The sequence below is a fragment of the Salmo salar genome, unplaced genomic scaffold (assembly GCF_905237065.1).
Source record: "Salmo salar unplaced genomic scaffold, Ssal_v3.1, whole genome shotgun sequence".
In the NCBI taxonomy this organism is placed as follows: domain Eukaryota; kingdom Metazoa; phylum Chordata; class Actinopteri; order Salmoniformes; family Salmonidae; genus Salmo; species Salmo salar.
Window position 1 is genome coordinate 14,663 of NW_025548303.1, and position 23,807 is coordinate 38,469.

Here is a 23,807-nt window from a genome sequence, read left to right on the forward strand (position 1 = left end):
GCAGGCCTGGGTGGGCTGTCACGCGACTTGACCGTGGTCCCAACATCCAAGTAGTCACGGAGCTCCGCAGGGGTGTTCATATCCACTGAGCTCAGGCTTCCCAAGGAGCTGGTGGCTATTTCCCCCATGGACATGGCCGAGCCCAAACTTCTCCTGCTCATGGCCTTCACCTCATGTACCACCTTTGGCGAGACCAGAAAGAATGCTCCCATCAAAGAAATGCATATAGAACTAGTATATACATAAACTAATACACAGAGAGATCCTGTATTCTAGGATCTATTCTATCATGCTGTCAAAGAGAGCATCCTTTCTAACCTGTACCTCACACACTGTACCCCTCAACTAACCTGTACCCTCGCACACTGACCTCGGTACCGATGCCCCCTGTATATAGCCTCGTTATTGTTATGTCATTGTGTTACTTTTTTATTATTATTATTGTTTACATTAGTTTATTTGGTAAATATTTTCTTAACTCTTCTTGAACTGCACTGTTGATTTCACAGTGTGTCTGGGTTACATTGTGTTTTCACATAATTTTCAATCCATTTATCAATCCAAGTATTGAATTTTCAAAGTCCATCCAACCTTCCAGGCCTCCTCCTTCAGGTGAGCATCGATGTCCCTCACCTCCTCCATCAGGTCAATGGGTCCATTGTTGTCAGCACAGCCATGGTCCGACTGGACTTTCAGGGCTTTGACTCCCCGCCTGCCCTTCTTCTTCTTGCCCCTCTTGGAGGGAGCTCCAGTGGGAGGGACGGGAACAGGCCGCACGCTACTGCTGCTGAATGACTTATTTACTGGATGGACTCCAGAGAGTGAGATCCGGGTCGAACTTGGGCTCCGTCCAACCCCACCACGTTCTTCAGTGGGGCCAGAGCTATGTGTTCAAGCCTTCGTGGCAAAGGCCTCGGTGGAGCTTTCGGCCGCGGAATGCACTGAATAGAGGGGACGAAGTGGTGCGCGAAGGTGATGCCAACCCCCGATGAGAGCAGTCCGGACATAATTCTCATGGATAGCACTTATCTTTCTTTGCTTTGCTTCCATGGCCTCTCTCTCAGCTCTCTGCATCTGCAGAAGTCTGGCATCACTGATGAAGCCCCGATGGCCCTCTGGGATTGGGTAGCTCTCCTGATAGCCCTGGATCACAATGGTACAGTATGAAATGAATAGCAGAAGGGAAGTAGTCAAAATAGTTTCTACAGTGTGTCATATAAAGCTTTTAAGCTAAAGATGTTATGGATGTAGGCCTACTGTATGTCTATGAAACCACAAAATAAACACAGTGATATTTTTGAAAAACGTTTGAAATACTGATGAGCCTTACAAAACTTGAAAACTTGTCCTGGTCATCCTGTTGGTTTAAAGCCATGTTTTGCTTCCTCAAGTTTTCGATGACGCTCCTCATCTGAGAGTTCTCCTTCTGGAGTTTGTCAAACTCACTTGATTTTCTTCCTCGATAAGCCATTGATGATAAATATTAACACTCTCAAAATAAGAACTTAACCTATCTCTGTGAGAGAACTATCATGAAATGAGTGGAAATGAAATTTTGCTTGTCAGATGGAACCAGCAATGATATCAAGGCCAGGATTCCGTTACATTGTGATGTCATAATGGGGTCTGTTGACAGCGCTGAGCACATCAGCACATGGTGAACATTCATGAAAGCTTTTTGATTCCCATATAAAATCATAAATGTGTGATGAATTTGTAAATACTTTATATATATAAACTCAGCAACAACAAAAAACGTCCCTTTTTTAGGACCCTGTCTTCCACAGCTAATTTGTAAAAATCCAAGTAACTTCACAGATCGTCATTGTAAAGGGTTTAAACACTGTTTCCCATGCTTGTTCAATGAACCATAATCAATTATTGAACATGCACCTGTGGAACAGTCATTAAGACACTAACAGCTTACAGACGGTAGGCAATTAAGGTCACAGTTATGAAAACTTAGGACACCAAACAGGCCTTTCTACTGACTCTGAAAAACACCAAACGAAAGATGCTCAGGGTCCCTGCTCATCTGCGTGAACGTGCCTTAGGCATGCTGCAAGGAGGCATGAGGACTGCAGATGTGGCCAGGGCAATAAATTGCAATGTCCGTACTGTGAGACGCCTAAGACAGCGCAACAGGGAGACAGGACGTACAGCTGATCATACTCGCAGTGGCAGACCACGTGTAACAACACCTGCACAGGATCAGTACATGCAAACATCACACCTGCGGGACAGGTACAGGATGACAACAACAACTGCCCGAGTTACACCAGGAACGCACAATCCCTCTATCAGTGCTCAGACTGTAAGCAATAGGCTGTGAGAGGCTGGACTGAGGGCTTGTAGGCCTGTTGTAAGGCATGTCCTCACCAGACATCACCGGCAACAGCGTGATGGGCACAAACCCACCGTCGCTGGACCAGACAGGACTGCCAAAAAGTGCTCTTCATTGACGAGTCGTGATTTTGTCTCACCAGGGGTGATGGTCAGATTCACGTTTATCGTCGAAGGAATGAGCGTTACACCGAGGCCTGTACTCTGGATCAATTTGGAGGTGGACGGTCCGTCGTGGTCTGGGGCGGTGTGTCACAGCATCATATGACTGAGCTTGTTGTCATTGCAGGCAGTCTCAACACTGTGTATTACAGGGAAGACATCCTCCTCCCTCATGTGGTACACTTCCTGCAGGCTCATCCTGACATGACCCTCCAGCATGACAATGCCACCAGCCATACTGCTCGTTCTGTGCATTATTTCCTACAAGACAGGAATATCAGTGTTCTGCCATGGTTAGCTAAGAGCCCGGATCTCAATCCCATTGAGCACGTCTGGGACCTGTTGGATCGGAGGGTGAGAGCTAGGGCCATTCCCCCCAGAAATGTCCGGGAACTTGCAGGTGCCTTAGTGGAAGAGTGGGGTAACATCTCACAGCAAGAACTGGCAAATCTGGTGCAGTCCATGAGGAGGAGATGCACTGCAGTACTTAACGCAGTTGGTGGCCACACCAGATACTGACTGTTACTTTTGATTTTGACCCCCCTTTGTTCAGGGACAATTTCCATTTCTGTTGGTCACATTTCTGTGGAACTGGTTCAGTTTATGTCTCAGTTGTTGAATCTTGTTATGTACATACCAATAAAATGAACCAATAAAATAAACGCAGTTGACAATGAGAGGACGTTTCTTTTTTGCTGAGTATATATATATATATATACCGTATAAAGCTGAAGTCGGAAGTTTACATACACCTTAGCCAAATACATTTAAACTCAGTTTTTCACAATTCCTGAAATTTAATCCTAGTACAAATCCTCTGTTTTAGGTTTGTTAGGATCACCACTTTATTTTAAGAATGTGAAATGTCAGAATAATAGTAGAGATTGATTCATTTCAGCTTGTATTTCTTTCATCACATTCCCAGTGGGTCAGAAGTGTACATACACTCAATTAGTATTTGGTAGTATTGCCTTTAAATTGTTTAACTTGGGTCAAACGTTTCGGGTAGCCTTCCACAAGTTTCCCACAATTAGTTTGGTGAATTTTGGCCAATTCCTCCTGACAGAGCTGGTGTAACTGAGTCAGGTTTGTAGGCCTCGATTGCTCGCTCACGCTTTTTCAGTTCTGCCCTATAGGATTGAGGTCAGGGCTTTGCGATGGCCATTCCAAAACCTTGACTTTGTTGGCCTTAAACCATTTTTGTGTGTGTGTGTTTTGGAGTGTCAGTGTAGTATGTGTAAGTGTATGGTTAGAGTCCAGTGAGTGTATATCGAGCCTATGGAAGAGAGTCAGTGCAGAAAATAATAACAAATATGAATAAAATAAGGGGGTCAATTGCAAATAGTCCGGGTAACCATTTGATTAACTGTTCAGCAGTGCTATGGCTTAGAGGTAGAAGCTGTTAAGGAGCCTTTTGGCACTCCGTGACCGCTTGCTGTGCAGTAGCAGAGAGAACAGTCTATGACTTGGGTGGCTGGAGCCTTTGACAATTTTTAGGGCCTTCCTCTGACACTCCCTGGTATAGAGCTTGAAGAATATTGAAACGAATAATGGGCAAATGTTGCACAATCCAGGTGTGGAAAGCTCTTAGAGACTTTACCCAGAAAGACTCACAGCTGTAATCGCTGCCAAAGGTGCTTGTACAAAGTATTGACTCAAGGGTGTGAATACTTATGTAAATTAGATATTTCAGTATTAAATGTTCAATACATTTGCAAACATTTCTTAATATATGTTTTCACTTTTTCATTATGGTGTACTGTGTGTAGCTGGGTGAGAGAAAAACATATTTAATCCATTTTGAATTCAGGCTGTAACACAACGAAATGTGGAATAAGTCAAGGTGTATGAATACTTTCTGAAGGCACTATAGACAAGGATGGGGGATTGGGGTTTTGATGGGAAAGGTCTAGATTTACAGGGAAGGACCATGGTTAGCAGGGTGGCCTTCATTCCATTTCAACTCAATTAACTCTGAAAATGAAGTCAAATGCAGTTCATGAGTTCACTCAGTTCAGGAAACAACAATATCATTGAATTGGATTTTCTACGTTTTCAAATGTTTAATTGCTACATTTGCTGAGCTGAGCCAGACTGGAATGGAATCAAAGTTTTGCAGGCAGATCACCCGTGATACAAGTCAGTATTCGACATCCATCCATAGCTGAGGATGTCAGGATATGATGTGGAAACCGGCCACTAGGGGCAACAGTGAGCGCTGTTACCTTTAAGTAAGTTTTGGTTTTTCTAGGACATTGTGGATGTGGATAAGCATCTGCCTCTGACTCCAAAGGTTTCATGGTTGAATCCAGCGATAGAAAGTCATTTTTTGATAGTTTTGTTATAAGCCTATCCCAAACCTTACCCCTTACCTTAACCATTTGGAGTTAATGCCTAACCTTAAGATTTCGGAGTTAATGCCTAAACTTAACCCTAACCTTAAAATCCGGAGTTAATCCGTAAATTTAACCTTAAACACTTTGAGATTTAGCGTTTGGAACAACTTTGAAATTTGAAGTTAGAAAAACATGGATGAACGTCTAATTCTGATGTGAGACTGTGAGACCTTGCAGAAATTTTGACACTTGCTGATAGATTTGTGGATCAAGGATCACATGTGGGGATGTGGCTCCCTCTAGTGGTACTTTTCCATATAGACTTACCCACACTCCAGGGTTTCGACCAGGGTTTTATGTTAATGTCAGCTCTACGGACTTATGGCGAGGGCATCAAAAATCTCTGCATCATTCAAGTCTGTTGCTTTGTGAGAAGGTGTTAAAGTTCACAGTTAGCCATTGTTATGTAAAAGACAGCTGAAAAGAACACAGAGCATTGCCTTGGCCCCAAATGAGAGCAGGTCTACCAGATCCATGGGTAAAATACTGGGGTAAATCCTGTATGGAAATGCACCATTAGAAGCTGGATGTAGAAACCAATGGTATAAACTCTGGGTGGTCGTGGTTGTGAGGCACCATCTTTTACTTGAGCATTATTTAGGTCACTGTAAACAAGGGCAACAAAGCCCAAATCCAGTGATAATCAAACAGAACAGAAAATACAACAACCACTGTTGTAATGTGTGGCGGAAAGAAGCAAACATTATTTTTGTCCCCACCAGTGACTACCCTTTTCCACTTGTGCTCTAACTAGCTATCCCCCTTTCCCTTTCTTTAAATATTCTCATGAATGGATTTCACATGAATTCTTGGTTATTCCCATCTATGCAAATGGTATGTCCGGCATCTAGTGGTGTTTTGGAGTATGACATGACTGGAGTCCTGTCTGTCTCTAACATGCTGACCAGACCAGTTGCAAAATAAATGAACACATACATGTTATTCAATCATTGCACGCGCACAAGCATCTGCTTAGCCAGGTGCTAAAATAGAACTTGGTTCTATTTGTGACACTGGACGGCTTCAAGTCCTGTATCTTCCATCTCCTCATTTGTTTTTAGGAGCATATAACCACGTGCCATCTCCTCATTGGTTTTAAGGAGCATATATCAAATCAAATTTCAAATCAAATGTATTTATAAAGCCCTTATTACATCAGCTGATATCTCAAAGTGCTGTACAGCCTAAAACCCCAAACAGCAAGCAATGCAGGTGTAGAAGCACGGTGGCTAGGAACAACTCCCTAGAAAGGCCAGAACCTAGGAAGAAACCTAGAGAGGAACCAGGCTATGAGGGGTGGCCAGTCCTCTTCTGGCTGTGCCGGGTGGAGATTATAACAGAACATGGCCAAGATGTTCAAATGTTCATAGATGACCAGCAGGGTCAAATAATAATAATCACAGTGGTTGTCGAGGGTGCAACAGGTCAGAACCTCAGGAGTAAATGTCAGTTGGCTTTTCATAGCCGATCATTCAGAGTATCTCTACCGCTCCTGCTGTCTCTGGAGATTTGAAAACAGCAGGTCTGGGACAGGTAGCACGTCCGGTGAACAGATCAGGGTTCCATATAGCCGCAGGCAGAGCAGTTGAAACTGGAGCAGCAGCACAGCCAGGTGGACTGGGGACAGCAAGGAGTCATCAGGCAAGGTAGTCCTGAGGCATGGTCCTAGGGGCTCAGGTCCTCCGAGAGAGAGAGAGAGAGAGAGAGAGAGAGAGAGAGAGAGAGAGAGAGAGAGAGAGAGAGAAAGAAAGAAAGAATTAGAGAGAGCATACTTAAATTCACACAGGACACTGGATAAGACAGGAGAAATACTTCAGATATAACAGACTGACCCTAGCTCCCCGACACATAAACTACTGCAGCATAAATACTGGAGGCTGAGACAGGAGAGGTCGGGAGACACTGTGGCCCCATCCGACGATACCCCCGGACAGGGCCAAACAGGCAGGATATAACCCTACCCACTTTGCCAAAGCACAGCCCCCACACCACTAGAGGGATATCTTCAACCACCAACTTACCATCCTGAGACAGGGCCGAGTATAGCCCACAAAGATCTCCGCCACGGCACAACCCAAGGGGGGCACCAACCCAGACAGGAGGATCACGTCAGTGACTCAACCCACTCAAGTGACGCACCCCTCCTCGAGACGGCATGGAAGAGCACCAGTAAGCAAATTGATATAAAACATCCCCACTAAATGTTTTTAAATGCTCACGAATTTCTACAAAATGAGCACAAATTTATATTAAACATGGCTACAAATTATGAAACGAGCTCACGAATTGTAAAACGTCCACGTACTGTAATATACATCCACTATACTTTTAGTTTTGGATGTTATGATGATATTCCCTGGAGGTCGGGGCCCACAGGGCAGGTGCCCTGCGTGCCCATTCGGTAATCTGGCCGTGATCATGAAATTAAACTACAGGTATTGTTGTTACACATCCTCACACTGTCTTGGAGGATAAAACTGAGACTGTAGCCAGCTTCCATTTTACCTAATTTTATTGTCCAAAGAATGTTCTCATAGTCCAGAAGCATTGGATGAAAATCCACAATGTTGGTGCCATACAGGAGCACTGACCAATCTGCCTCCAAAAGAGGACTGCTGGTTTTGAGGACGGTGTGAAGGTCAGTGGTTGATGATCTGAGCACCCCCTGAGATGGTGAGTATGGTTTCAGTAGACCTATATTGAGCTGGTAGATCAGATAGGAGCTTCGAGGAAAGGTAATTTAGTGCTTTGAATGTGGTTCATATTGCCTTATAGTGAATTCAGGACTTGGACAAGGAGTCGATGCAGCTTAAAGATGCATTTACATGGGGGTTTGGATGATAGTGTCAAATTTCTTAGAATGAGCGAAAATATTGGAGTTTGGGGACTGGAGGGGATAATAGTCAAGTTGGGAAATGTGCAAATATTTAGATACAAACATAAGAGAGAGTTGGGGATTATTCAGATATTCCTGTTGAAAAAGAGAAAAGACAGAAAGATATAATCTTACAGTATATTAAATTCATCCCATTGGGCCAAAACTGGTTGAATAAACGTTGTTTCCACCTTATTTCAACAACAACAAAAAATATATGTGATGACGGTGAATCAATGTGGAAAACACAATTGGATTTTTTTCACCCAACTTTTAACCAACATTTTTGGTTAATTTCACATTGGTTGATTTCCCAAATTTAAATCAAAACTAGACATTGAACTGATGTCTGTGCCCAGTGGGATTGGAGTTCTGTAATCATATCAGCTCATTTGTCATACTTCTTCTAATCATCCAGAGAGAATGTACCTTTCTTTGAGGTTAACCATTGAGATGACCTCCCTCAAGGATTCTCGCTCTTTCCTCGGAGCGAATTTGTCCCACATTTTAGCAAAGTCGCCATTGGGGGCCACGTTTCTCAAGATATTGCGACTATGATGCCTGTGGACAAAGATTTTAATATCATCTTAAACGTGCAACATATCAAATCATTTCTGCTGTCTGTGATTAAAAACAGTAATCAATTGATGGCAACCTGAGAAAAAATATCCCATCAAAATAAGACATATTAGGTAGAATTTGCAAGAGGGTCGGTTTGAGTAATGCACCGCATTACCTGATCTACAAATCATCTCAACTATCTAACAACTGGGTATTAACCGTTCGTTATTATGAAAATCTTAGCGAATCTGCACAGCGCTTGGCTCAGGCCGACCATTGTGATCAAGTAGGGTTGTCTTCATTAGGCACCAAACAGAAGGAAGGAAACTGAATCATGTACTGACTATTTGGACTCATTTACATCTTGAATTTTTACCCCAATTTCGTGGTATCCAATTGGTAGTTACAATCTCTGTCCAATCGCTGCAACTCCCGTAAGGACTCTGGAGAGGCGAAGGTCGAGAGCCGTGCGTCCTCCGGAACACAACCCAGCCAAGCTGCACTGCATCTTGACACAATGCCCGCTTAACCTGGAAGCCAGCTGCACCAATGTGTCAGAGGAAACACCATACACCTGGCAATCGTGTCAGTGTGCATTGCACCCCGCCCACCACAGGAGGTCGCGAGTTGGCGATGGGAGAAGAACATCCCTGCAGGCCTTTGGCTTCAGGTAAGCTTTTGGCTTTTTAACTTTCAAACCCACATGAGTGCCTGGACTTGGATTTTCCTATGCCACGTAGCACTTATTTGTGTTTATAATTTTTCCAATTTTTTTTCCAATTACTATTCCCCTCCAAGAGAACCTGTGGTTGTTTTGGAATACCTAAAATCCGCAATTCAATCCATGACACCCTTTAGCATAGATGCTGTAGACAGCCGACAATGTGACTTTTAAAGGCAATTTCAATTTGTATTTGTGGTAAACACTGCAGATGTCAACTCAAGAGTAAATTACCTTTAAAAACTGCATTGTCGGCGATCTAGTGCTATAGCGAGCCATGGATTGAATCACGGCCTAAGTTAAGGCCGGCCATTATGTTTAAGCAAGCTACTTTACAGGAGGAACATCCCACCTGACTTCCTGTGCAGGGTCCACAGCCAGTTTACTGACGGCAATCAAGAAACGGTCAGTGAGGTCTTTCTTCCCGACAGGAGACGAGCCATCCCCATGACCTCAGCCAGTCTCTCCAGGTGCTGAGCAGTGCAGCTCCTCACCGCAGCGTTACGGTGGCTGAGGAAGGAAAAACAGAGCACATCAGTTACATGTCATAGAGATACATGAGTTAGGAGACGAATGACAATGGATTGTATAAATCGAGAAGATTGAAATACTGCTAGTTTTTAATTAATACGACATGTAGCCTATTTGAAATTTCGAGGCTTGGCTAATCGGACAATTAGGAGTACAGCGATAACTTCCATCCCTGGATTGAGATACGTTTTCAAGCCATGTCCCTTTTCCGTCACCACGGTGAAAACATATTGCCACAAGACCGTTTCGACTTGATGGCAGACTGAACTTGAAGTCGAGCCTTGAGCTAAGCATAGTAACATAATTAAACTCAAAATATGCTATTATGTTATTTTGAAAGAACCTTAAAGATTGGACCCTTCAATTTTCCCCTAAAATGACATACCCAAAACTACCTGTAGCTCAGGACCTGAAGCAAGGATATGCATAATCTTGATACCATGTGAAAGGAAACACTTTGAAGTTTGTGGAAATGTTAAATTAATGTAGAAGAATATAACACATTAGATCTGTTAAACATTTTTTTTGTACCATTATCTTTGAAATGCAAGAGAAAGCCCATAAGGTTTTATTCCAGCCCAGGGGCAATTTTGATTTTGGCCACTAGATGACAGCAGTGTCAGTGCAAAGTTTTAGACTGATCCAATGAACCATTGTATATCTGTTCAAAATGTTGTATCAAGACTACCCAAATGTGCCTAATTGGTTTATCAATACATTGTGCACTCTTCTCAAACAAATAGATTGGTATTCTTTCACTGTAATACCTACTGTAAATTGGACAGTGCAGTTAGATTAACAAGAATTTAAGCTTTCTGCCCATATCAGATATGTCTATGTCCTGGGAAATGTTTGTGTTACTTACAACCTCATGCTAATTGTCAGGGGTGTGTACGGGAGGCAAAGTCAGGTGCAGGAGAGCAGAGTGTAGTGAATAGGTGCACTTTAATTCCGTTCCAAAAATGACAGCACATAAAAACAATAACGTGCCAAAAACACGGAACATAGCAAAAGTAAAGCGCCTGACAATAATCCACATAACAAACAAACAATTACACACAAAGACAATGGAGGGGAACAGAGAACTAAATACATGCAGTAATTATGGAATGAAAACCAGGTATGTAATGGAACAAGACAAAACAAATGGAATATGAGAAATGGAGTGGCGATGGCTAGAAAGCCGGTGACGTCGATCACCGAACGCCACCCGAACAAGGAGAGGAGCCGACTTCGGTGGAAGTCGTGACACTAATCACATTGGCCTACGTTGGCTCAACCGTCCCGCGGGGGTGACACTGATCCCGTAGAGGTATTAATGTCATAATGTTTCTTAAGACCTGCCTAAATGAAAAAAATTGAATATTTGTGATGGTGTATATTAAATTGATTGACTTTGTAGTGTGGTAGTATTTGATATATAACTATTTATACATTAAAATGTTTATCTTTTACGCTATAAAGATACTTAAAATATGCAAGTAAGCATTAGGCAATGAGTTGACATTGACTAGCAAGAATTGGACTGCGAGTGGAAAGGTATTTAACATTATGAAATCATATACAAGGCATTAACAAACATTACAATGCAATACCTTATGCATGATCAGAGAGGGAGAGAGAGAGAGAAGTCATAGCCTGAAAGGCCATGCCCAAGAGTCGCTGGGGTGGAGAGAGAGAGAGAGCGTATCTCACTAGCGCAGGTCAGGAACAAAGAAAAAGTGAGACAATGATTCTAAGACTCTTTTAAAAGCCTCTGAGTTGTTAGAATAAAAAAATGTGAGTTGTTGACCAATATGCTACTATAAAAGTGAACTTCCAATCAGATATCAGACCTACAGATGTAAACACAAATGAAACTCTGCTACCCAGAGTGGTGATGAAGGGGTTGGTGAGATAATTGTAATTATAAACCGGGTGGTTCGAGCCCTGAATGCTGATTGGCTGAAAGCCGTGGTGTATAACCTACCATTTGGTTTTGAAATATTGAAACCAAACCATATGACTTGAATTAAGTATTTAAGTAAACAACAGGAAAAGGTGACTGTAAGAAGCACTCATAATTTCAAATAGGCTACATGTCGTATTAAACAGCATATAAACACTCTAAATAGGTCAGGAGTCAGACATGTAGCCTAATACAAAATGTATTTGTAGTAGAGTTAAAATGGTTATTCCATCAAACTTCAAATTATTAGAATAGTACACAACGCAGAACAGAACAACCAGGTTGAGGGCCAAAGCCCGCGAACAGGAATATTCCAAGTTCAGACAGAAGGGGGGAGTCAGATCGCTTTGATCGCCAGGAACTTTACTTTTGGTCAGGGGCGGAAATCCCGGGAGGACGGGGGGGACACGACCCCCCATCCTGGGAAAAAAATGATTTGTCCCCCCCAATATATCACTGAAACATAACTCTGTAATTTAAATAATATTAATAATACGCAATGAAAGCAATTGTGCTGATTATAGACACTTAATAGCGCGTTTTTAAGTTTCAAAAGATTGCGACACCCCCACCCTTTGCCTCACAATGGTTTGATCCACTGCCAGTTCCTTAGCTTGCTCCGTAACAGAGAGGTCGTATCTACTGTCTGAAAGGCACTCAATGAACGTAACTGACGTGAGGTTAATCCAGTCAATCGCGCACACACACTAGCTGAATATGCAGAGCTAGCGCGCAAATATTAACTATTAAGCTAGCTAGTACCTATTCCATTTATGTGGCCTCGTCAAAGATGGAATCTTTGCTATCGTCAATTTATTCCGAGATCAGCATGCAGATGATGTAAGTTAGTGCTTCAAAGTCCCTGTGATAAGGTTAGCGATAAACTGAAATCCAAACTGAACAGAACTACACTCTCTTCTACCATTGTCTTAAATATATTTAATGGTCTCATTGCAAAAGCTAAATTGTCGCAAGGGAACTTTTATTTATTTATTTTATTTCAACTTTATTTAACCCAGGTGCTCACTAGCTTTGTAAATTCAGCTATTGTTGGAAGCCAGCCAATATGAAACAAACGATTAAAATTACAAAAGGAGTTTTGCAGTTTTTAAAGGTAAAATTTTGCAGGACAGTCTAAACGTCCTGCAAAAGTTGGAAAGAGTGCTTCTCACGGGGGAGTTGGATGAGTCTCTAGATCAGTACCCAGAGCTGAACATAGATTCTCTTTCAGTGCAGATCCCTCTCTTTCACAACAAATACCCCTGTAGCAGCAGTGGAGAGGCAGCAGAGGTCCTCAGGAGGCTTCCAGTGGAGGTGCGGGGGGTTGTTTGACCAAGTTGAGGTGCTGATCAGAATTTTGTTTGTGGTGCCAGTGTCTTCATGTGAGGCTGAGAGGAGTTTCAGTGCACTCACTCCGCAGGTTAAAGACTTGGCTACGGGCTAGCATGGGCCAAGAGAGACTGAACGGCGTAGTTGTCTGTAATGTACATAGATTCTCTTTCAGTGCAGATCCCTGTCTTTCACAACAAACACCCCTGTAGCAGCAGTGGAGAGGCAGCAGATGTCCTCAGGAGGCTTTAGTACATGACAGTACACTTACTAATTATTTATTTCATGTTATTTTATTTTAAATTGCATACTTTGTGTGACATACTTGTCCATAGCTGCTGTTTGAAGAGTTGAGACAGACTGAAGGATATTTTGGTTGATTTATTTGGGTTATTCATTGAAGTAGTTATTTTGCTTTTAGAACTGTACTTATTTTTTGCTTTTTGTTCTTGTAAAGCTATTGTAGTAGACTCAGGCCAGTGGCACATATTTAATGACTTTATAAATGTATTAGAAAAAGTAAAATTAAAAGGTCAATTCAATACGGAGAACAACTTTGTGATGTTACTCAATGGAGATTATTTTAGACGAGATCACACCATGTTCATTGTATTTACGAAAACTGCACCCATACAGTGTACAGTACCATTGCCACCTACTGGCCTTTCTTGGTATTGCTGGTTGTAAATACAAATACCTGCAGACATACTGGACTGATAAGGAACACTGCTATAACTATTATTAGTAGTAGTATTATGATGATTTAAACATTTGAACAAGTTGGGACAACCCTTCTGTTAACTACTGTACCTATCAATTATCCAGTAGTAGTAATTATGGTTCCTCAATATACATTTAACATATTACAACGTAGGTTATGTGTTACAGCACTACTTTTGGTGTCCCCCTCAGGAATTGCTCTTGAGAAAATGTAATGTAATTGTCCCCTCCAAAGTTGATGTCAGATTTTCGCCCCTGCTTTTGGTGTCTATTTTTAATTGTTGCGCTACTGGTGCTGCCTGTTGATGTTAGGTAGGCAGTTACAGTAGCTGAATGATGTTAACATCTTCGGGTTTTGTTTCATTAAATGTATTTTATTTCATCTGGGTGCTTGCTTCACCTACTAACACCCTGGTGCTACCCGTAGCTGCCGTTCTCCTCAGTCCGAGAAAACACTGAGAGAAAGGTGTGTCTTGCAGATGACTCCTTTGTAGAAGTCCATATCGTGAAATAAATAAAACATCCCAAGGTTAATGCTGTAGATATTGTTATAAGGGAATGTGAGACTATAGAAACATGTAACTTTGAGTTGTATTGTTGTTATTAATATAGTTTACAGAGTGCTAAAAGTGCTGCTGTTGCTAACTAGCATGCCTTTCCGTGATGCAGATTGGGACCTAACAGTACGGGCGTTTGCATTATGGGAGATGTAGTTTGGTCCTCTAAGGTATGAATGGGATAGAGGTGATTTCACGTTGTAACTTGTTTGTGCTGCAGTGTTTTTGTAAATGAGTTGTTGTATTTTGGTACTGTCAACACTATGGCACACGGCGCAGCCAGTTTGGGTTCCGTGTAAGCTCAGCATTTAAACAACATTTTGTTGTATTAAATCGTTATAGTCTATAAATTGCACATACATGCTGATTGACTTACTTAGAATTAAATACAAATTAAATGAAAAATGCCTCATTAGGCTCAGTCTACAATGCCTTTGAATTCATTTTTAGAAACATGAGTTTGGCCAGAGTCTGTGGCTTCAGGCTCATGTGATTGTGCCTGGAGAGCAGGCCAGCCGTAGAGAATACGCTCTCAGCTCTTGCAGAGCCACTTGGGATGTTAAACACCGTTTGGGCCACTAATGCCAGGCTGGGCAGGGATGCGTAGTTATTTTTATTTTGTTCTGTAGGTAGGCCTAAAGGATTTTAGGTCAAATATCCCTATCAAAACAGAACGCTCCTTGAAAGAGGTAATAGAGTTAGTTAGCATGCCATCAATGATGGCCTATTGTGTAGATAATAGAAGGAAAATTAACTGAACTTTTTAGAGATTATTTTTGTTCATAAATAATGCGCTAAAATGACACACTTAGCTAGCTACCCACCTCGTTCCTTTCTGTTAGCATGTACACGTAGTAAGTACATGCTTTCGGGATACCTGTCTTTTCATTCTTTAGTTGTGAACACTACATAACCGCACTCCCTCTCTTGCTCTTGGTCCTCCTCATCTTTGTAAGTCTCCTTGATTTTTCACCTGTGTGTTTTATCAGCTTCTTTATGAAGATATTTAGAATATTAGATGACAGTAGCTAAAGCAAGGTGCTATAGCAGCACACAAGTAGACTACAAATGCATGCTGGGCCGGGCATGCCCTGAGCTTGTAAAATGAGTGCTACTGGAGCACTACTGGAGCGAAATTGAAGGGGCGAGAAAGCCGAAGCTCCAGCCTCTGGGAAACTTGCTCCACGATCCAGTCAAATAGGGCAAGCTCCACTCCGCTCACATACTCTGGCATGGCCACACCCTAGGTGGGACTGACTTTGCAGCTATCTGCATCTCAGTCAGACTTATCGCTTTGGAGCCTATTTGTGCTCTGTTCTAACAAATCTCGCTGCGCATCATGTAGAAATGACCTAGTCTGATCATGCTCTTTTTCATATGCTTGAAGTTCTGCTTCCAATTGCTCTATGCTGCGCTCTGATTTCCTGTGGGAAGTTCATCAGTAGTTTGCTGTGTTGCTATTAGTTTTTCCCGAGTAAAAGCACAGCAAGCTTTAGAATTAACATTCTCTCGTATTTATTCTTATGCATGTCAATACACTGACTATACAAAACATTAAGAACGTCTTCTCTTTCCATGACAGACTGACCAGGTGAATCCAATTATTGATGTCACTTGTTAAATCCACTTCAATCAGTATAAATGAAGGGGAGGTGACAGGTTAAATAAGGATTTTTAAGTTTTGAGACAATGTAATATTGCCTGTGTGTAGCTGGTGTAGAGGAGTCAGGCGCAGGACAGTAGATATGAGTAATAAACATAATTTACTCAAATATTCACAAATACAACGCAATAATTCGAGCCCACAATAACGGACCGTTTACAAACAATCACTCACAAACAAACATGGTGGAACAGAGGGTTAAATAATGAACAAGTAATTGGGGGAATGAAATCAGGTGTGTAAGACAAGGACAAAACAAATGGAAAATGAAAAGTAGATCAGCAATGGCTAGAAGGTCGGTGACGAGACCGCCGAACGCCGCCCCGAACAAGGAGAGGGACCGACCTCGGCGGAAGTCGTGACAGACAATATGGACATGGATTGTGTATGTGTGCCATTCAGAGGGTGAATGGGCAAGACAATATTTAAGTGCCTTTGAACGGGGGGCTAGGGTCATATTGTTATATCCGGTGTAATTCTCCTGTCTTATCTGGTGTCCTGTGTGATCAATATATGCTCCCTCTAATTCTCCTATCTTTCGCTCTCCCCTCTCGGAGGACCTGAGCCCTAGGACCATGCCTCAGGACTATCTGGCCTGACGACTCCTGGCTGTCCCCGTCCCTAGTCCACCTGGTCGTGCTGCTGACCCTGTTTCTGCTGTTCTGCCTGCGGCCATAGAACCCTGACGTGTTCACCAGACCCCCACGCCCCCTCAGTGCATATTGCCAGCACTAAAGAATTTCATCCCTATTCGAATCAAATGTGAGAACATTCTTGCCTTTTTTATCAAATCATTAATACGAGTCGATTTCCATAACTCAAAAATATAGATTGCTTGCATATTCGCCTTCACATAGGCCACATGTTCGTTATATATGTTAATTTTACCTTTGTTTAACTAGGCAAGTCAGTTAAGAACAAACTCTTATTTTAAATGATGGCCTAGGAATAGTGGGTTAACTGCCTTGTTCAGGGGCAGAACGACAGATTTTTACCTTGTCAGCTCGGGGATTCGATCTTGCAACCTTTCGGTTACAAGTCCAACGCGCTAACCACTAGGCTACCTGGTGCCCCAATAGAATAATAGAATAGAATAAACTCAAATTTAGTCCAAAGTATCTGTAAGATATATCACATCGGGGTCACCATTTACTGTAGTGTCGAATTACAGGAAATTTACTTTAATATGCACATGTTTCTCTCCGCCGTCAAGGGGTGCCATAATTGTTGGGATCCGCTTGGTGTGGGGGCCTCCCAACCAAACCTCCCCAAGAGGCTAAAGAGGCTAGAGCCGGCCCTGCTCTGGAGCATCACTTTCATATAAAGTGTTAACAAATGTTCTTGTGTAGAGATGACATACATCCACTGCTAATTAGGTCCGGGACGATACCAGTATCCAAAACACGAAGCGGATTAAAGTTCTTTAGGAAAACAGACGTAATGTTGGAAACAAATATCATTATGTTGTCATCCTGAGTAATATTCATTTATTTTCCAAGTCTGTATCAGACAATATTTTAAATACAGCAGGTTTTTAAAGGACCAAAGAGTGAGATCTGCTTTGCGTTTTCATTTTTGCCATTGAAAATATATTGCGATACTGGCATTGTCCGCGGCCCTAATTTGCCTTCATTGCACATTTAGACTTGCCATTTGCTTGCCATTTGCCTTCATTGCACATTTATACATCCCACTTAATAACATCATTACTTAATTGTTTTACTTGTACATTTTCTGCACTCTTTTATTTGCACTTCTGGTCAGATACTAACTGCATTTCGTTGTACTTGTTCAATGACAATAAAGTTGAATCTAATCTAATGTGTGGTATACCTAAGCGAGCAGTGACCATTTTGCACCAGAAAGTTCTCAGGTCTGTTTGGAGTGAATCCTAACTTCCATTCGAGTCAAACTTTCAATGTGAGACAAAGTGAACATTTGTGGAAGTTCGGATCTACCCCTTAGTGAGTGTTAATTGACCCCTCTCCCTCTTTACCTCAGCCCACCGACCAGCAGGGCATTCATGACACGGGTAGGGGTGCAGCTCTGCACCATGTGACCCAGGGCAAAGTTGGCGCCCTGCTGGATGAAGTTGTTGGCCTCGCTGGCTTTGTGCAGCAGCACGCGTGCCGTCCCCTCCACCTCACTGTCCATGGCCCCTCTGGAGGTGAACGTACATGTCACCCAGTGTGGCCATGGCAGCACAGGACACTGCAGAGCGCAGGTTCTTCACCTGAATCATAATAACATGCACAGGACCAGCTATTAATGTTGAGCAGTACAACCCACGAACATCAGAAACATGACACAATAATTTGACTTGTTCTCCAAATGTAGAGATTTGTGCAGATTAATGAATAGGGCAGTGAATGAATAGAGCTACCTCATTTATAATGGCAAGGCAGATATCATGGAGTTTTGGCATCAGTATGTCCATGTGGTTCTGAGCCATCACACGGAGAGAGGTCAAGCCCTCGATCTTCTTCTCCCTGCAAGTCAGTGAAAGAAACGTAAGCAATTTCCACAACATTTTCCAAAAACATTATAATGATGTTCATCAATTAGGACTCTGACCTCTTAATTTCGAGTTTCTACGCTCTATGGGGCAAATCTACATTTCCAAGGTCACTACACTGTGCTTCCCTTTAGCCTAGCTCCATTGGTCTTGTCTACAGTGAATGCTCACCAGTCATCAGAGGCAGAGTGGAGCAGCGTTGGGTCTTAGTCAGGGCCTGCTCTGGGTTGGACAGGGGCTGCAATCTGGCCTGGTCCTGACTTTTCTTTATTTGGCCCTTTGGCTCACTGGCTGCCTTCTTGTCTATGGGTTGACAGCAGACATCTATCTCTCTGTGAACTGTATGTATTTATTTATGTATTTACTAATTTCCATATCTGTTTGTAGCTTTTAAAACTAGAACATCTTAGTTAGTAATATATCATTTTAAATTTAGCACACATTTTTTGGTGCATCATCTCCCTGTCTAATTTACATTAGTGTGAAAGTACGTGAGAGGGCTCTGAGCCGGTGGCAGCCTTTGGCAGGCTAACCTTATAGGCCGAGGCAGTTTGCTCCTGGGCTTGGTAGGGGGGAGCAGGCCTGGGTGGGCTGTCACGCGACGACCCGGGGTCCCAACATCCAAGTAGTCACAGAGCTCCGCAGGGGTGTTCTATCCACTGAGCTCAGGCTTCCCAAGGAGCTGGTGGCTATTTCCCCATGGACATGGCCGAGCCCAAACTTCTTCTGCTCATGGCCTTCACCTCAATCGTACCACCTTTGGCGTAGACCAGAAAAGAATGCTCCCATCAAAGAAATGCATATAGAACTAGTATATACATAAACTCAGCAGAGATCCCCTGTGTTTCTGAGGTTCTACTCTATCATGCTGTCAAAAGAGAGCATCCTTTCTACAACCTGTAGGCCTACACATCTGCACCCCTCAACTAACCTTAGTTGGCCCGTTCACCTCATTCCGATACCCCCTGTATATAGTCCGTTATTGTTTATGTCATTGTGTTACCCTTTTTTATTATTATTGTTTACATTAGTTTATTTGGTAAATATTTTCTTAACTCTTACTTGAACTGCACTGTTGATTTCAAAGTAAAGGTCTACACTTGTTGTATGTTTGGCGCATGTTAAAATAAGTTATTGTTTTGGTTTATCACCAAATTTTTACAAAAATATTATTTCATTTACAATAAATTCAAAGTCCATCCTACCTCCGGCTCCTTCAAGTGAGCCTGCGAGGTACCCTCTTTTCCTCCTCCATCAGGTCAATGGGTCCATTGTTGTCAGCACGGCCATGGTCCTCCGGCTGGACCTTCAGGAGCTTTGACTCCCCGCCTGCCCTTCTTCTTCACCTTTGCCCCTCTTGGAGGGGGGCTCCCCGAGTGGGAGGGGCACGGGACAGGCCGCACCTGCTGCTGAATGACTTATTTACTGGATGGGCTAGGGTGAGATCCCGGGTCGAACTTGGGCTCAAACAATCCCCCCCACGTTCTTCAGTGGGGCCAGAGCTATGTGTCCAAGCCTTCGTGGCAAAGGCTCGGTGGAGCTTCCGGCTCGCGGGAATGCTGCACTGAATAGAGGGATAAAGTGGTGCAGCGAAGGTGTACCAACCCGATAGAGGTGATCGGGTTGCTAATTCTCATGGATAGCACTTATGTGTCTTGGCTCCGCTGAAGCACTGGTCTCTCTCAGCTCTCTGCATCTGCAGAAGTCTGCGCTTCAGTGATGAAGCCCCGATGGCCCTCTGGGATTGGGTAGCTCTCCTGTTAGCCCTGGATCACAATGGTACAGTATAAAATAAAAAGCAAAGTGACAGTACGTCAAAATAAAAGTTTTCTACAGTGTGTCATAAAGTTTTTAAGCTAAAGATGTTATGGATGCCTATTCTGTATGTCTATGAACACAAGGTAAACACAGTGATATTTTTTGAAAAACGTTAATACTGATGAGCCTTACAAAACTTGAAAACTTGTCCTGGTCATCCTGTTGGTTTAAAGCCATCGTTTTTAGCTCACTCAGAAGTTTTCGGTAGCGCTCTTCATCTGAGGGTTCTCCTTCTGGAGTTTGTCAAACTCACTTGATTTTCTTCCTCATTCTAAGCCATTGATGATAAATGTTAACACTCTCTGAAGAAGAACTTAACCTATCTCTGAGAGAGAACTATCATGAAATAGAGTGGAAATGAAATTTTGCTTGTCTCAGATGGAACCAGCAATGATATCAAGGACAGGATTCCGTTAAATTGTGATGTCATAATGGGGTCTGTTGACAGCGCTGAGCACATCATTTTATGGTGAACATTAATGGGCACGGTTCCATATAAAATCACCAAATGTGTGATGAATTTGGCTTAGGACCCTGTCTTTTACAGATAATTAGTAAAAATCCAAGAAACTTCACAGATCTTCATTGTAAAGGGGTTTGCTAAACACTGTTTCCCATGCTTGTTCAATAGACAATAAACAATTATTGAACATGCACCTGTGGAACAGTCATTAAGATATTAACAGCTTACAGACGGTAGGCAATTAAGGTCACAGTTATGAGAGCTTAGGACACCAAACAGGCCTTTCTACTGACTCTGAAAAACACCAAAAGAAAGATGCCCAGGGTCCCTGCTCACATCACTGTAATGTAAATGTAATGTAAATATCCTGGTGAATGTGCCTTGGGCATGCTGCAAGGAAGCATGAGGACTGCAGATGTGGCCAGGGCAATAAATTGCAATGTCCATGCTGTAGAAACGCCTAGACAGCTCAACAGGGAGACTTGGGACGGACAGCAAAAGTCATACTCGCAGTGGCAGACCACGTGTAACACTTCTACACAGGATGGGTACATACAAACATCACACCTGCGGGACAGGTACAGGATGGCAACAACAACTGCCGAGGTTTACCAGGAACACTTGATCCTCTATCAGTGCTCAGACTGTCCTGTGCAGAGAGGCTGGACTGGGGGCTTGAAGGCCTGTTGTAAGGTATGTCCTCACCAGACATCTTACCACAAACCCACCGTCGCTGGATGAACCCAGGACTGCCAAAAAGTGCTCTTCATTGGTGAGTCGTGATTTTGTCTTACAGGGTGATGGTCAGATTCATGTTTATCGTCGAAGGAATGAAGCGTTACACGAGCCTGTACTCTGGGCGGGATCAATTTGGAGGTGGACGGTCCAAGTCGTGGTCTGGGGCGGTGTGTCCCACCATATATTTCGACTTATTGTCATTGCAGGCAGTCTCAACACTGTATTATTACAGGGTGATATCTCAAAGTGCTGTATAGAAACCTACAGCCTAAAACCCCAAACAGCAAGCAATGCAGGTGTAGAGAAGACTGGTGCTAGGAACAACTTCCCTAGAAAGGCTAGAACCTAGGAAGAAAACCTAGAGAGGAACCATAGGCTATGAGGTGGCCAGTCCTCTTCTGGCTGTGCCGGTGGAGATTAAACAGAACAGCGCCAAGATGTTCAAATGTTCAGACGACCAGCAGGGTCAAATAACAATAATCACAGGGGTTGTCGAGGGCAACAGTCAGACCTCAGGAGTAACGTCAGCTGGCTTTTCATAGCCGATCATTCAGGGTATCTCTACCGCCTCCTGCTGTCTCTGGAGTGAAACACAGGTTGGGACAGGTAGTAGTCGGTGAACAGGTAGGGTTCATAGCCGCAGGCAGAACAGTTGGAACTGGAGCAGCAGCACCAGGTGGACGGGGACAGCAAGGAGTATCAGGCCAGGTAGTCCTGAGGCATGGTCCTAGTTAGGTTCTCCTAGAGAGAAAAGAAAGCGCAGAATTAGAGAGAGCATACTTAACCTGTTGGGGGTAGGGGGCAGTATTGACATTTGGCCGGATAAAAACGTACCCGATTTAATCTGGTTACTACTCCTGCCCAGTAAACTAGAATATGCATATAATTATTGGCTTTGACAGAAAACACCCTAAAGACCAAAACTGTTTGAATGGTGTTGTGAGTATAACAGAACTCATATGGCAGGCAAAACCGAGAAGATTCTGTACAGGAAGTGCCCTCTGACCATTCCTTGGGCTTCTTGGCTCTGTTTATTGGAAACTTAGGATCTTTGCTGTAACGTGACATCTTCCTACATAGGCTCTCAGAACCCGGGGAAAGCGAATGATGTAATTCCAGCCAATTGAAAAACTTTAGCCGCTTTGGATAGTGGTGATGTGAGGACCATCAGACTGAGGCTCGTGCACGAGGGGATCCCATGTTTTTATTTTTCTTTTTGAAACGTAAACACGCTTTCCTGGAATATTATCGCTAATGGGAAAACATAAAACGGATTTTTTAAACAGCGTGATGGGTAAGTACGTAATGGAATATTTCGAAATCTTTGTCACGATACGCGGCGCGTCACCCTTCGTTACCCTTCGATAGTGTTTGAACGCATAAACAAATGAGGATATTTGAACATAACTATGGAATATTTTGAACCGTGTTACATGTATTGAAGTAGAAATCCTGGGAGTGCATTCTCCTGAATTAAGAACAGCAAAGGTAATCAAAATTTTCTTATAGTAAATCTGAGTTTGGTGAGTGCCAAACTTAGGATATCGATGGGTAGCATCTACTCAGAATATTGCAAAATGTGCTTGCCGAAAGTTATGAAATCGGACACATAGGATTGCATAAAGGAGTTTGTATCAATAATTCTTAAAATAATTGTTAGTTTTTTGTGAAACGATAATTAAATTAACCGAAGTTGTGTGGGTATGCTAGTTTGAACGCCACATGCTAATGTAAAAGCAGTTTTATATAAATATGAACTTGCTGAACAAAACATGCATGTATTGTATAACATAATGTATTAGGAGTGTATCTGATGAAGATCATCAAAGGTTAGTGCTGCATTGTGGTGGTTTATGTGAATTACATGCAAGCTTGAAAATGGGTGTTGATTATTTTAAATAAATTTCCGCCGATAATCTAATGTTTTGCTTTCGTTGTAAAGCCTTTTGAAATCGGACAGTGTGGTTAGATTAACGTAGCCTTGTCTTTAAAAGGTGTAAAATAGTAATATGTTTGAGAAATTTAAGCAATAGCATTTCTAAGGTATTTGAACATCGCGCCACGGATTCACTGGCTGTTGAGTAGGTGGGATTACTCGTCCCACATACCCTAGAGAGGATAAAGGTGAAATAAAATAAAATAAATTTAAAAATCCTCGTAGTGGCAGACCACGTGTAACAACACCTGCACAGGATCGGTACATCCAAACATCACGTCTCGCGGGGACAGGTACAGGATGGCAACAACAACTGTGCCCGAGTTACACCAGGAACGCACAATCCCTCCATCAGTGCTAGACTGTCCGCAATAGGCTGAGAGAGGCTGGACTGAGTGCTTGTAGGCCTGTTGTAAGGCAGGTCCTCACCCAGACATCACTGGCAAAAGCATTGCCTATGGGCACAAACCCACCGTCGCTTGGACCAGACAGGACTGCCAAAAGTGCTCTTCACTGACGAGTAGACGGGTT

The 23,807-nt window shown here is 42.8% G+C and overlaps 1 protein-coding gene and 1 long non-coding RNA gene across 2 annotated transcripts in view; both read right to left on the minus strand.

Annotated features, from left to right (window-relative positions):
• Positions 1–1,044: 1,044 nt before the first annotated feature.
• On the minus strand, positions 1,045–1,551 carry LOC123732879 (uncharacterized). The gene is made up of 2 exons (XR_006763459.1): positions 1,331–1,551; positions 1,045–1,143 (listed from the first exon to the last, which is right to left on the minus strand). It is a non-coding gene; the product is annotated as an uncharacterized lncRNA (long non-coding RNA).
• Positions 1,552–7,395: 5,844 nt separating this feature from the next.
• The window catches only part of LOC123732877 (TOG array regulator of axonemal microtubules protein 1-like), a 35,324-nt gene continuing 18,912 nt past the window's right edge, over positions 7,396–23,807 (minus strand). The window contains exon 9 of the mRNA XM_045712207.1: positions 7,396–7,872. The gene's annotated coding sequence lies outside the window, so the exon portion shown is untranslated. The remainder of the gene's footprint in view (positions 7,873–23,807) is intronic.